The sequence below is a fragment of the Ictidomys tridecemlineatus genome, chromosome 3, assembly GCF_052094955.1.
Source record: "Ictidomys tridecemlineatus isolate mIctTri1 chromosome 3, mIctTri1.hap1, whole genome shotgun sequence".
Lineage (NCBI taxonomy): Eukaryota > Metazoa > Chordata > Mammalia > Rodentia > Sciuridae > Ictidomys > Ictidomys tridecemlineatus.
In genome coordinates, this window is record NC_135479.1 from 64,960,116 (window position 1) to 64,973,079 (window position 12,964).

General features: G+C 34.4%; 1 protein-coding gene across 1 annotated transcript in view; it reads right to left on the reverse strand.

Moving 5' to 3' along the window:
• Positions 1-12,964, reverse strand: part of LOC120888242 (uncharacterized) — a 167,190-nt gene that overhangs the window by 105,314 nt on the left and 48,912 nt on the right. Inside the window, exon 2 of the mRNA XM_078041107.1 lies at positions 8,758-8,854. The gene's annotated coding sequence lies outside the window, so the exon portion shown is untranslated. The remainder of the gene's footprint in view (positions 1-8,757; positions 8,855-12,964) is intronic.

Consider the following 12,964-nt stretch of genomic DNA (forward strand, 5'->3'; position numbering starts at 1 on the left):
TCACAGGGCCCAAACCAATCAGTTTGAATGTGTGCCCCGCTTAGGAATGACCAATCACCCCCCCCATCTGTTCCCGCCAATGAATTTGCCAATCACGACTCAGAGTTGTTTTTCAATTTCCCCACGCCTTATGATAATTTGTTCTGATGTATGCAAAGCCCACTGCCCTCTCAAAAAAGTGTACTTAAGCTCTGCTTGACCTTTGCTCGGGGCTCTGGGCTGCTCTCCCTCCTTGAGTGAGCACAGAGTCCCAGCACGCTAAAATGGATCCCCAATAAATATCCCCTTTTGCCAATTGCATGGAGTCAGTCTGTTGGGTGGTCTCTCCCTCCGACATTTCGCCAGATCCTTAGAATTCATTAGGTTCCTAAGGTTGCAGAAATCACCAACCAACACAGAGAAAAAACTTTTAGTTTGTTTCTCACAATTAATTCAAGCTAAAATACACTAGTATCACAGTAGTTTCATACCGAAGTGTGCTTCTAAATAATAAAATTATGTATACATAAACATATAAATAAATGTAAAATAAAATATAATATTAGATTTTTTTTCTGGATAATCATTTTGTACATATTTCCCTTTAGACACAGTTCTGGGAACAAAGTGTCACAAATAAGACATAAATTCTACATTGCTACACAGAGTAATTAAAGCACATACTAAGAGCTTGGTATAAAACTTGGCATAGAGACATAAATAAGTAGAGAACATTATAGATAATTATACCTAAGTGCTAAGCAGCAAATTCATAGTCTTTAAGTATATGAAGAAACAAGTTATCATAGAAAATTTTATAACTCAGTTGCTGCTAATGTAGAGAGATAGAGATATTTATTAAGAGATGGTTTTATGCAGATTTTTGGTTTAAAAAGGGAAAGATCAGATAATGTAGGTGATTTAAACATGAGCAATAATATTTTTCTGCATTCAATACCTGTTTTGCATATATATGAATTATAATTAATTCCAACCAGAAAAATGCAGAAATAGTGTAAAGATTATTCACTAGGAGTAAAATTACTTAAAAAGAGAACCAAAACTTCCATTCCTGTCCAAATGTTTATTCCTGACAAAAATACTGCTTTTTTGAACCATTTCTGTAGATAAGATTTTTTGTAATAAATATTTTGGTGATTTTTTCACATATCATTTAATATATTTATGCTTCACATTTTCTCTTTTGTCCTATTTTACTATCTATATACTGAAAGAAAAAATTTCTAAATCCTAAACTCCCTTGATATTTGAGATATCTTTTAATTTTTAAGCTTATATCATTTCTATAATGAATACTGTGACTTCAGTAAAGAATGACTATTTGTATGCACCTGGCTCATTTACAGGAGTTTTGTTGTTCTTTGGTTTTATTTACAGTGAAGTTTAAAAAAAAAGGGTTAATGTTAAACCAAAACACAAAGAAAAGACGACCAACTCAAATTTTAAATCAAATTAAATCAAGATTCTATTGTGTGCTCAAAAGCTGGCCAGGACTGTCTCTTACAAGATTCTATGCTAGAGATTATCCTCCTGATCTTCAGAAAAAGTTTTTACAGCACAAAAATTACAAAGGAGGTGGGTGTCTAAGGTACATACAGGTAACAAGATTTTGACAATCATAGTACAAAGGCAAATAGCAAGTTAAGGATCTACATGGCTAACATTTAAAGGTAAAAAATAAATTCAGCTCCAGACATTAGAATTTATGAGCTGCCACTGATATGTAGAGAGAATTGTTATTTGGTCAGTGGGAGCCAGAATTTATGAGGCACCAGTAAGGTTTTAGAGAGGGTTGTTATCTGGGATAGCAAGGCATAGGTGAAGTCAAAACACAGGTAGAAATTGCAGGCAAGTTTAAGACATCAAAATATTGTCAGGCCAAAGAGAAATTTTAGTTTTCTTGCACAAAACAGAAATAAAATTTTACCTCTAAAAGCTGTACGAGAAGATTTTATTTTTTTTATTTTCTCCTATCTAATGGCTTCTGGCATTCCTTTGTTTATAACCATACATGCTTCTCTTCTGTTTTTATGGGGCTTCCAAAGCCAAAAATATAGATAAGCCCTGCTGCGCCCCTCCCCTGACTCAGGCAATGGCAAGGCCCTACTGAGGTGGATGGCACAAGGCGTCCATCCTCTGGAGGAGCGCAGTATGTTTCTGGGAATGGGCTGATTTGTTTTTGTACTCCTTTAATAAGTATAGTTGTGACTTCTCATATGACCATTAAGTATGAAGAAAAAAACATGACTTTCCTAATTAATGCAACTACTTCTAAAGAATGGATCTGTTTGCTCTAAATGCAATGATTCAGCTGTGGAGTGTAAATTGTTAATGTCTAATAAAAAAAAAAACTCCCTGTATTCCTGTCAAGGAAGTTTTTGAGAAATTAAATTAAAATCTAGAGAAGAAAAATTAATGTTAATAAGACAAATTAGTGCTTAGTACTGGGCAACTTGTTCTTGTGCCTGTGCACAATGGTTTGTGCTCTTACTCTTGTTTGATTAAAATTAATAACAAGTCGACCACTTGCTGTAACCATGGCACCGGTTCCAGTCAGTAAGTCAAGGAAGAATAGTCAAGGTATAGACCAATAGTTTGGGACATTTGTAACTATTACTAGAAGTTAAGTAAGCAGAAACAGCTCAAAGCAAAACATGAACTGAAAGTACAAATGCTTGCTTATGCATAAGCCAAGATACATTCTTCTAATTGTAGCTACATAATATTTTGTTTCTTTGAATAATGATTCATGGTTTGTAACCACAAAGTACTGTGAGCCTGCAAAAATGAAAAGTATATATGATCAACTTCACAAGTAAAGATTGGGATAAACACCTTCACTTTGGTGTCTGTGTTGTTTCTCCACCCCCCTTTCGCCGACTCCTCACCATCTGTTCCTCTCCTGAGACCCCCTGTTGGAGCTGGTCTCTGACAAAGCCTTTCTCTTAGGGAAGATGTTTCTAATATAGCAAGTAACTACTCTTTAACCCACAGGGTCTGACAACCATATTATATGATATGAAAGACCCTCCAATATGCTTTTTCTTCTAACCATTGTTTGCAAAGATTGACAAAAGTCAATTCATTGCACAGAATGAGTGAGGTAAGTCTCTGCTCTGCAGTCCAAAACAGGAGGTAAAAGGGCCCCCAAAGTGAGTGTAAGACATGACCTACCTGACATAATCCTAAAAACAAAAGAAAACATATATTCAGAGAGAACCATACCCACATAATCTCATTTGACAGAATCAAATTCATAAGAGGAACAGAGGACATAGGCAAATCTAAAGGGATTTGACTATATTTTTTTTCTAAATTGCTATTAATGTCTCCCACAATTATAGAGTTCTGGATCTCCTCAGTTACTACTTTATCATTACCTTCAACCTACAATGCATGAGGCACACTGAATTTACCCTCATATTCATGTACTTATCACTTATGTTTTTCTATAGAAATGCATATGTATATGAATATATTTTCCCACATTTCCAAGATTCTACCCTGAAAATTTCTGTGATATCACTTCCCTGAAATGAATTTTCATTATTTCATGTCAGTTCATCTAAGGATTCCATATCATGTCTTGCAAAAGATGAGACAACTCTATGGCCCTTCTTATTTGACTATTTATAAACTATAATTAAAGGTCAACCTTAGTACCTCCATAGAACTTAAGTCTCATTCACCTTTCTCATTCATAGTGCTTTATTTTTTAAGCAGGTAGCAGAAATTTTATTTTGAAGAAGAGTAAGTGATTTAAAGCCATTCAGTGTACTTTAGAGTATCTCAAAAACCTATGGTTGTGGTTCCTAAACAACCTTATCACTGAAAGATCTGGATTACACTCCAGATTGGATACTAGGCTTCCATGGGAAATGGTTTCTTGGCTGTGAATATTGTCTTTCCCTTTTCCCTATAGTCTTGGAAATGTGTAGATTGTGTGAACTTTTAGAATCACTATTTTCAACACAGTTAGCATGGACCCATTTGATAATAGAAGACATCTACATTGTAAAAAAAAAAAAGACCCTTCACCAAGCCCTAAAGAAGTGATAAAATAATCTTTGGAAAAAAATAACAGTCATCCATTAGATTATTTTAAAAAAATACTAAGAATAATTTTAGTTAGTAATACATTACTGTACCAGGAAAAGTTTTATAAATGCAATTTTAATTTTTAAAGTTGTTTCTGATTACTACAAAGAGAGTATAAAAAGCTGGGTACATGGGCTAGAGTTGTGTCTGAGTTGTAGACTACTTTGCTAGCATGTGCAAAGCACTAAGTTTGATTCTCAGAAAAACATATAAAGAGTTTTTTTTTGTTGTTTTTGTTTTATTTTTAAATACAAGATAATGGACTGCATTGCAATTCTTATTACACATAAAAAACAATTTTTCATACCTCTGTTTGTATATAAACTATGTTCATATAAATTCCTGTCTTCATATATGTACTTTATCTTTTTTAAAGAGAGAGATAAAAAAATTAATATTTTTTTTTTTTTAGTTTTTGGCGGACACAACATCGTTGTTTGTATGTGGTACTGAGGATCGAACCCCAGCCACAGGCATGCCAGACGAGTGCACTACCACATAAGCCACACCCCTATCTCCATATATGTACTTTAGATAATAATGTCTATCACATTCCACAATCCTTGCTAATCTTTACACAACACTCCTAAACTGGCTACTTCACATAAACTTATCTCAGGGATTTAATTCATTAATCAAATAGATTTTATTCACCCTATGCAGTGCTGTTGGAATGGCTATTATAAAAATTTAAATTGTCGTGTTTGGTGGCATATGCCTGAAATTCAAGAATGTATGGAAAATGACACAGGAAAATTGTTAGTACAAAGACAGCCTCAATAACATTACAAGGCTACAATCAACTTAATGAGAGCCTGTCTCAAAATAAAAAGAATGTGGATGTATCTCAGTGGTATGCACCTCTGGGTTCAATACTCAGCACCAAACCATAAAAAACCAAGCAAATATCTCATAATTAATAGGGATTCCAGGGTACACAATATGTAAAAATGTTGGTGACAATATAAATTTAATAACTATATTTTTATAAAAGTGTTAAGGTTCTTTAAAAGCCCAAAATAAAAATGCCACAAAATCCACTAGTAATAACTTGAGGTAGCAGTGCAAAATCGTACATGCCTGTACTCCCAGTGGCTTAGGAGAATAAGAGGTAGAAAACTAGGGATTCATTCTCAAGTTAAAGTCCAGCCTTAAGAACTTGAAAGGTCCTAAGAAAATCAGTAAAACACTCTCTCAAAAATAAATAAATAAATAAAAGTGTTGGAGACTGGGTATGTAGCACACTGGTAAATTGCCCTGGGGCTAATCTCCAGTATTTAAATAAATAAAAAAATATGAATAATAATTCTCCGTAAAAAAAAAATTCCATACAATCTCGTAATAATAACACTAGGTATATATGTAAAAAATTAAGAATCCTTTTGCTAAATATATTGCCACACATCTATTTTTATTGTAACTTTATTCACAGTATCTAATAAAAGAAAATAAATAAAGTATCTTTTAGATAGAAAGTATATCAGAAAAATGTCTTCCCACTGCAAAGCATCCAATTAGTCCATCCCTTCAAAAGCTACACACTTAAAATTCAAACTGGTCCCTAGAAGGCAAAACTCAGAGAGTGGTGTTTTATAAATACTCCAAAAAATTTGGAATCTCTGGGAACCTTGTTTCAGATATTCTAAAACTCAGAACTAGGTCCTATGGGAGGTCAGAATGAGAACACAAGACATAATAAATTCTTTAATGGAGAATCTTAACTCAGACACTGACATAACCAAAAGCAGTGTTGGAGATAAAAAATAGATTCTGTTTCACAGATTTCTTGGTTATGGATTCAAATCAAATATATATTAGAAAAAAAGTTAAGCCTGCTGGTTAAAATCTGCATAAAACAAGTATTATAAATGTATCATGGGCTAGGTGTGTTGGTGCAAGCCTGTAATCCCAGTTGCTGAAGAGGCTGAGGAAGAATTATCAAAAGTTCAAAGCCAGCCTTAGCAGAAGCGAGGTGCTAAGAAACTCAGTGAGATCCTGTCTCTAAATAAATAAATAAATAAAATTACTGGGGATTTATCTTAGTAGTCAAGTGTTCCTGAGTTCAAACTTCAATATCCCTCATAAAAAATGTCCCAGGGGGCTGGGGCTGGGGCTCAGTGGAGCTCACTTGTCTGGCACATGTGAGGCACTGGAATCAATTCTCAGCTCCATACATAAGTAAATAAAATAGAAGGTCTATCAAAAACTTTATATATATAGTACCAAGATATTGACATGGACTTTAATCTAATTTGTGTGTACTTTAGCCCTTAATATTGATGTTGGTTGGGGCTGGGGATGTGGCTCAAATGGTGGCATGCTGTCATGGCATGCGTGCAGCCTGGATTCAGTCCTCAGCACCACATACAAAAAAAGATGTTGTGTCTGCCGAAAAATGAAAAAATAAATATTAAAAAAATTCTCTCTCTCTCTCTCTCTCTCTCTCTCTCTCTCTCTCTCTCTCTCTCTCTCTCTCATACTCTCTCTTAAAAAAAAAGATTGAAATTTGCCAGGCATGGTGATGCATTGCTGTAATATCAGCTGTTTACAAGACCGAGACATAAGGATCAAAAATTAAAAACCAGTCTCATCAATGGTGAGGCACTAAGCAACTCAGTGAAACCCTGTCTCTAAATAAAATACAAAATAGGGGTAGGGATGTGGCTCAGTGATAGAGTGCCCCTGACTTCAATCCCTGATCTCTCACCCCCCAAAAAATGGAGCTGAGTAAATAGCTCAGCTTGTAGAGTGCTTGCCTTCTAAGCATGAGGCCCTGGGGTCAATCCCCACTACAGAGAGAGAGAGAGAGAGAGAGAGAGAGAGAGAGAGAGAGAGAGAGAGAGAGAGAGAGAGAGAGAGAGAGAGAGAGAGAGATTGAAATTGCATGTAATTTAAATTCAAGTTAGTCCCACTTTTATTTTTTCCTGCCACACCAGAAGAAAAGAGTTTCTTGAAATGTTTGGAATGTTTCTGTGGGTTATTTATTTTTTTATTTACTTATTTTTATGTGGTGCTGAGATCGAACTCAGGACCTCGCACATGCTAGGTGAGTGCTTTATCACTGAGCCACAACCCCAGATTGTCTGACCATAAATAAATAAACAAACAAGCAAATTAATAAATACATAAACCCTCAATTGATGACCCATTACAGTTTTTAAAAATCCTTAATTGGGACACATAAACCTCATTTAGGAAAGATTCATTCTTTTTAATGTCACCTAATTTTATTCTGCTTTCTTCTCATGAGAAAATCTCAGAATGATAAATTAAAATCTTTTAAAAATGCTCTCCAGTTCTTGAAGAAAAACATTATAAACGACGCAGACCTTTGAAATAAAACATGAGAAAATAATGATCAATAATGCTGAAAGTGTAGTTTTGAGATGAACCAAAATTTCTGTTTGCCAATTGAATCTGGGTGCTTGTCTCATAAATTTTGAAGAAAAAAACCTATTTAAGCAAGAACAAATAGAACGCCCATCATGTGATATGAGGAAAGATACCAGAAAACAAAAAACTGATTTTTGTGTACCATCTTTGAAGTTTATAGATAGTTTTGGGCAGAACATGGAGCATAATGCATTTAGAATAGGCTTTGGAACAGGCATCCTGACTACCATATGGGTTCACTTTCATTCTTTCTGTGAACCATCTTTTTTTCTTCAAATTCAATTAGGAATCACCCCTGGGACAAAGGACTTTGTTGAAGACTTCAAGGCCTTTTACATTTGAAATATGCCTTAACGGTGCTGATTAACATCTTTCAGATAGCCACCAGGTGTGTTTGAGTGAGGCCCATTATCCACATTACATGGTCATTATACTATCTATTTTATTTTATACTTATTCCCTGTGAAAAGAGAACCCTAGATTTGCATATGTGAACAGAGAGCTAGAAAACTAGGGGTTTATTATGAGACCTATGGAGAGCTAAACTGAAGTTCTGGATTTCAGATTTTTGTTTTGGATTTGAGATACTGCTTTTGCTACATTTAAAAATCTCAGGACTCATTAAGAGAATGAGTTAAAAGCCAGCATCATCAAATTTGTGAGGCCCTAAGACATTCAAAGGGACCCTATCTCTAAATAAAAATATTAAAAAAGGGGTGGGAATGTGAATCAGTGGATGAACACCTCTGGGTTGAATTTCTGGTACCAAAAAAAAAAAAAAAAACAAAAAACAAAAAACCAACAACACACACACACAGAAAAATAATTATAATAAACAAACAAACAAACAAACAAACAAACAAACCCTCATGAGTAACAAGTCCTAAAATTAACAGCTTCTCTCAAGCATGAATACAATAAATGGATTTGGAGTTCTCTCCTGATAATTATCTCAGTCTTCACCGTGCAATCTGGAGACATGCTGGACTCATTGCACATGGAAGCCCACAAAGGGCTTTAGAAAGACACTGAAAACACCATACATTATGGAACAAAATGCCTAGGTTTTCAACTGCTGACATAAGCCTCACTAGACTAGTCAGAGGGAGGTGAAGGCTAAGCTACCACAGAGAGACCCTCTGGCAACAAGACTCTGGAGAGGACCACAAGGAGTCCCTAGCCATGACTGCCAGTTTCCACCATTGCCACTCCTGTCAGCTTTAAGCCACCTTCCTAAGCAGTCTCAATATAACAAGGCACACTTACCATTTCCTGGCTCTCAGGGTTCTCAGCATTCTCCCTGTGGTTTGTTTTCAGATTCTGCACAGCGCAGACACCTGGGCTCTGGATTCAGGACAGAAGCCTACAAAAAGATTGAAAAAATGGCAGGTTACAGACACCAAGGGAACAGAAGATTGTGGAAGCCCTGCCCCTCATCACTGGCTGCCTGAGGATTGGACAGTTCTCACCTAAGTGGCTGATTGGTCAAGGAATCAGGCACTGCCTCCAACCTGAGCCAAGTGGGCACAGAATCAAAGTCTAAATGACAGGCTGCTCTATTGTCATTGTTAACCAACTACAGATCAGGGCTGAGAATATAGCTTAGTCAGTAGAGTGCTTGTTTTGCTGATATAAGGCCATGGATTCAATCCCCTGCACTACATGCACACACTCTCCCTCCCCCCCCCTAAAAAAAGATTAAGTTAAGGAGTTTCCGGACTAGGGTTATAGATCAGTGGTGGAGAACTTCCCTAGCATGCATGAGGTACTGGATTGAATAAGAAGCACCACATTAAAAAGCCACCCAAGAGCGGATGTGGCTCAAGCAGTAGCACACTCGCTGGCATGCGGGTGGCCCAGGTTTGATCCTCATACAAACAAAGAAGTTGTGTCCACAAAAAACTAAAAATAAATATTAAAAAAAGCCAACAAACTACTAAGGATACTGTGTCCATCTACAACAAAAAGAATACAAGAAAAAAAAAGACTGTGTATTGGACTTGTGCACCCTCACTACAGAACTCATAAACACTTTTTATAAATAATATATACATATATGTCTTCAGACAATGTAAAAATTTCTCCTGTGATGTCTTTTCAAGTAACTTATATTACAGGTATGCTTCACAACCTGAAATCCTCTTCAGCTCACTTTATTATTATTAATATTAATATTATTATTATTATTATTATTATTAGTCTGTTAATTGCATTAAATGCCTCTGTATGGGGTTCTTTTAAGGCAAAGTTTTCTTCCAATAATAGGACCTAGCCTAGAGAGAAATGTATTAACATTCATAACTGTTTATAAGGTTAAACGAATTCGTGAATAAATATGTATATATTTTTTATGAAAATGATATCACAATTACTTTAATATATTGTTTTTAATTTTTCTATTCTTTGTCTCATAAAAAAAACAGGTTGAACTTTAAACTCTTTAGCAATGTTATTATATCCCTTCCCCCAAAAAAGTGACTCACAAGTATAATTCAAATTATTGAGACTCATAAATTTTTGATCTTTTATTTTAACTAGTGATGTCTAAAGATTTTTATTTTCACCTTTAAATGAAGCACACTTTTATAGCTTTCTTGTTGTTTTATTTACCTTTAATATTATGCAATTTTTACCCCCATTCTGATCACTTTGGACTATTGATGTTTTCATGGAGGGGATCTCAAAGTGGTCATGCACAAGGTAGGAATTGGATATAGTAAGATAAGATTGGTGATTACTGGGTATGTAGATTTTGCTATACAAAATAAGTATTGGTGGATGATATGGGGGTAGGAAAAAAAGAGCAATGAAAAAAAAAGAAGAAAAACTTGAACAGTAGAGGGGTTCATATGCTACAAGTCTACAATGATAGCGTGAATATAGAGGGTAGTGTTCTTGGAAGCAGCAATAAAATTTGAGGGAAAGAAAAAGGTAATTTTTTGCACAGCTCCCAAGTGAGAGAGCCAGGAGAATGGGTTCTGTGTTCAACTCTTCCCACCTAGGAGTGGAATTTATAGTTCATAGGGTATGTCTCAGTAAGTAGTAAAACACCATTTCTATGTACCTTTACAGTTTTTCATGGCTACAAGCTGACTTTGACAATTCCAGTCACATTACATCTTTGCACTTATCAGCTATTAATTAATTAATTAATTAATTACATTATTTATTTGTTTTTTATTAATTCACTTTTTCTTTAGTTGTCATTGTTTTTACATTACTGGTGATGTAAAAAAGCTAAAAGCTAAAAGCTGTGTCAAAACTCCTCCTTTTTCTTATATACACGTTAATAAAGGATTTCTCTTTTACTTTTATATTTTGGAGAGTAGACTAACTTCCCAAGCAGTAGTTAATAACCTAGATGAGTTTTCCAACTAGCTCACTATTACTTTTAAATTATTTACATCCTTGAAAGTAACAGTGTCACTGATTACTTTTTTTTAATTTTTGCAAGATCTCTCTCTCTCTCTCTCTCTCTCTCTCTCTCTCTCTCTCTCTCATATGACAAATTGAAATCAGATATGCTTTTTTACTAAGAAACACTCTCAGCCTTTAATAAAATATTCTACAAATAAAAAGGGTTTTGCTGATTTTCTTAGAGCCTCACTAAGTTCCTGAGGGTGGCTGACTTTAATGTTATAGAAGTATGCATTTTATATATATATATATATATATATATATATATATATATATATATATATATAGAGAGAGAGAGAGAGAGAGAGAGAGAGAGAGAGAGAGACAGAGAGAGACAGAGAGAGAGACAGAGAGAGAGAGAGACAGAGAGACAGAGAGAGAGACAGAGAGAGACAGAGAGAGATAGTGAGAGAGAGAGAGAGGGAGAAGGTAATGTTCATTTGACTCTTTCTCTTTGGGACTGTGCCAGAGTTACCTTCTTCTTTCACTTCTACCTTTTTTCTGCCTCCAAAAAACTACCCTTTTCCCGCATACTATCATTGATCCACCATTAGACTTTTTAAATATGAACTCTTGAGCTGGTCATTCTTTCCCTTTTTTCTTCACCACACTTTTTTCTCTATCTGTACCTATTCCACCATTACTTATTCTTGAATACTCACTACTACATAGTCAGTATCTACCAATGTCACATTCTGATCCATCCCTGTTCTGCTTTTTCCATGGATCACTTTGAGATTCCCTCAACCCAGATTTCAATAGTTCAGAGTAAGGTTAGGTAATGGCGTTATATATGCAGGTTTTAAAATGTCATTTACATAACAATAAGCCTATTAAAATTGAGATGTATTTTGTCTTAGGTTAAAAAAAGAAAATTTACAGACAGCACTGTTATACTCAATTGTTTAAAATTCATTAATCACGATAATTTGGAAGAAGTAATTCTATTAAAAGGATAATAAAGAAAAGAACATAATACATAAAATTGACAATTGATGGAGTAGAAATTGCTGTTATTTCATCATGAAAACTGTATATATATATATATATGAAATACTCCTCACCAAGCAGCTTAGACCTGTAGAAATTATTTTATGTGTGTACAATGACAGCATACAAGTATGTGATAGCATAAGACTAGAGCTATACTTGTCAATACAGTAGAAATCTGTGGCCTAGGAGGAAAGACGAGGTGATTCAGAAAAATAAAAATAATAAAGTTTGAGAAAAAATGGTTCTTGGAGCCCAGAAAGATTTTTGGTTTAATTAGAGTACAAAATACCACATAAGTATTATACTGAAGTTACATCTGTTAAATAAATCACATGTATAATGGATTTCAAGGAAAATATGTTGAACTTATCACAAATTAAATAAAAATTTACAAAAGCACATAAAATAGCATGTGTGTAAATAAAACTAATCATTATATAGACAACTATGTTAACTCAATTTAATATATAATATTTTCCTATCAAAATTTTAGCATGTTTTTCTTTAAATACAAGAAAAGAGCTGGACCTGTTGGTGCACAATTGTATTCCCAGTACCTTGGGAGGTGTATTGTGAGCTCAAAGCCAGCATCAGCAAAAGTGAGGCCCTAAGTAACTCAGTGAAATACCGTGTTTAAATGTCATACAAAATATGTTTGGGGATGTGGCTCAATTCCCCTGAGTTTAATTCCAAGTACTAAATAAAAGAAAAAAAAATAAGGGACCAAAAAACTTATCTTAGAAATGAAATATATGTAAAATACCCTCAAACTTTTAATAAAAAGAAAACAAATAATATAGTTATTGTTATGAGACACATTTAATGTATATTATGAAACTATATTGCAATAATATCTACCAATATATCATAATATAAATCAAATCTGAAATCATATGTAGATCAATAGTATTGTTAAGAGCAATAGAAAGTCATATGTAAAACCAACCATATGAAAAATAACATAAGAAGTGAATGAATGAATTTATCCAACCTAAAGTTAGAATTGGGACATAGAGGCAAAGTTCACTGTTAGAGTGTGTGTGCAGAATGTGTAAGATAGTCA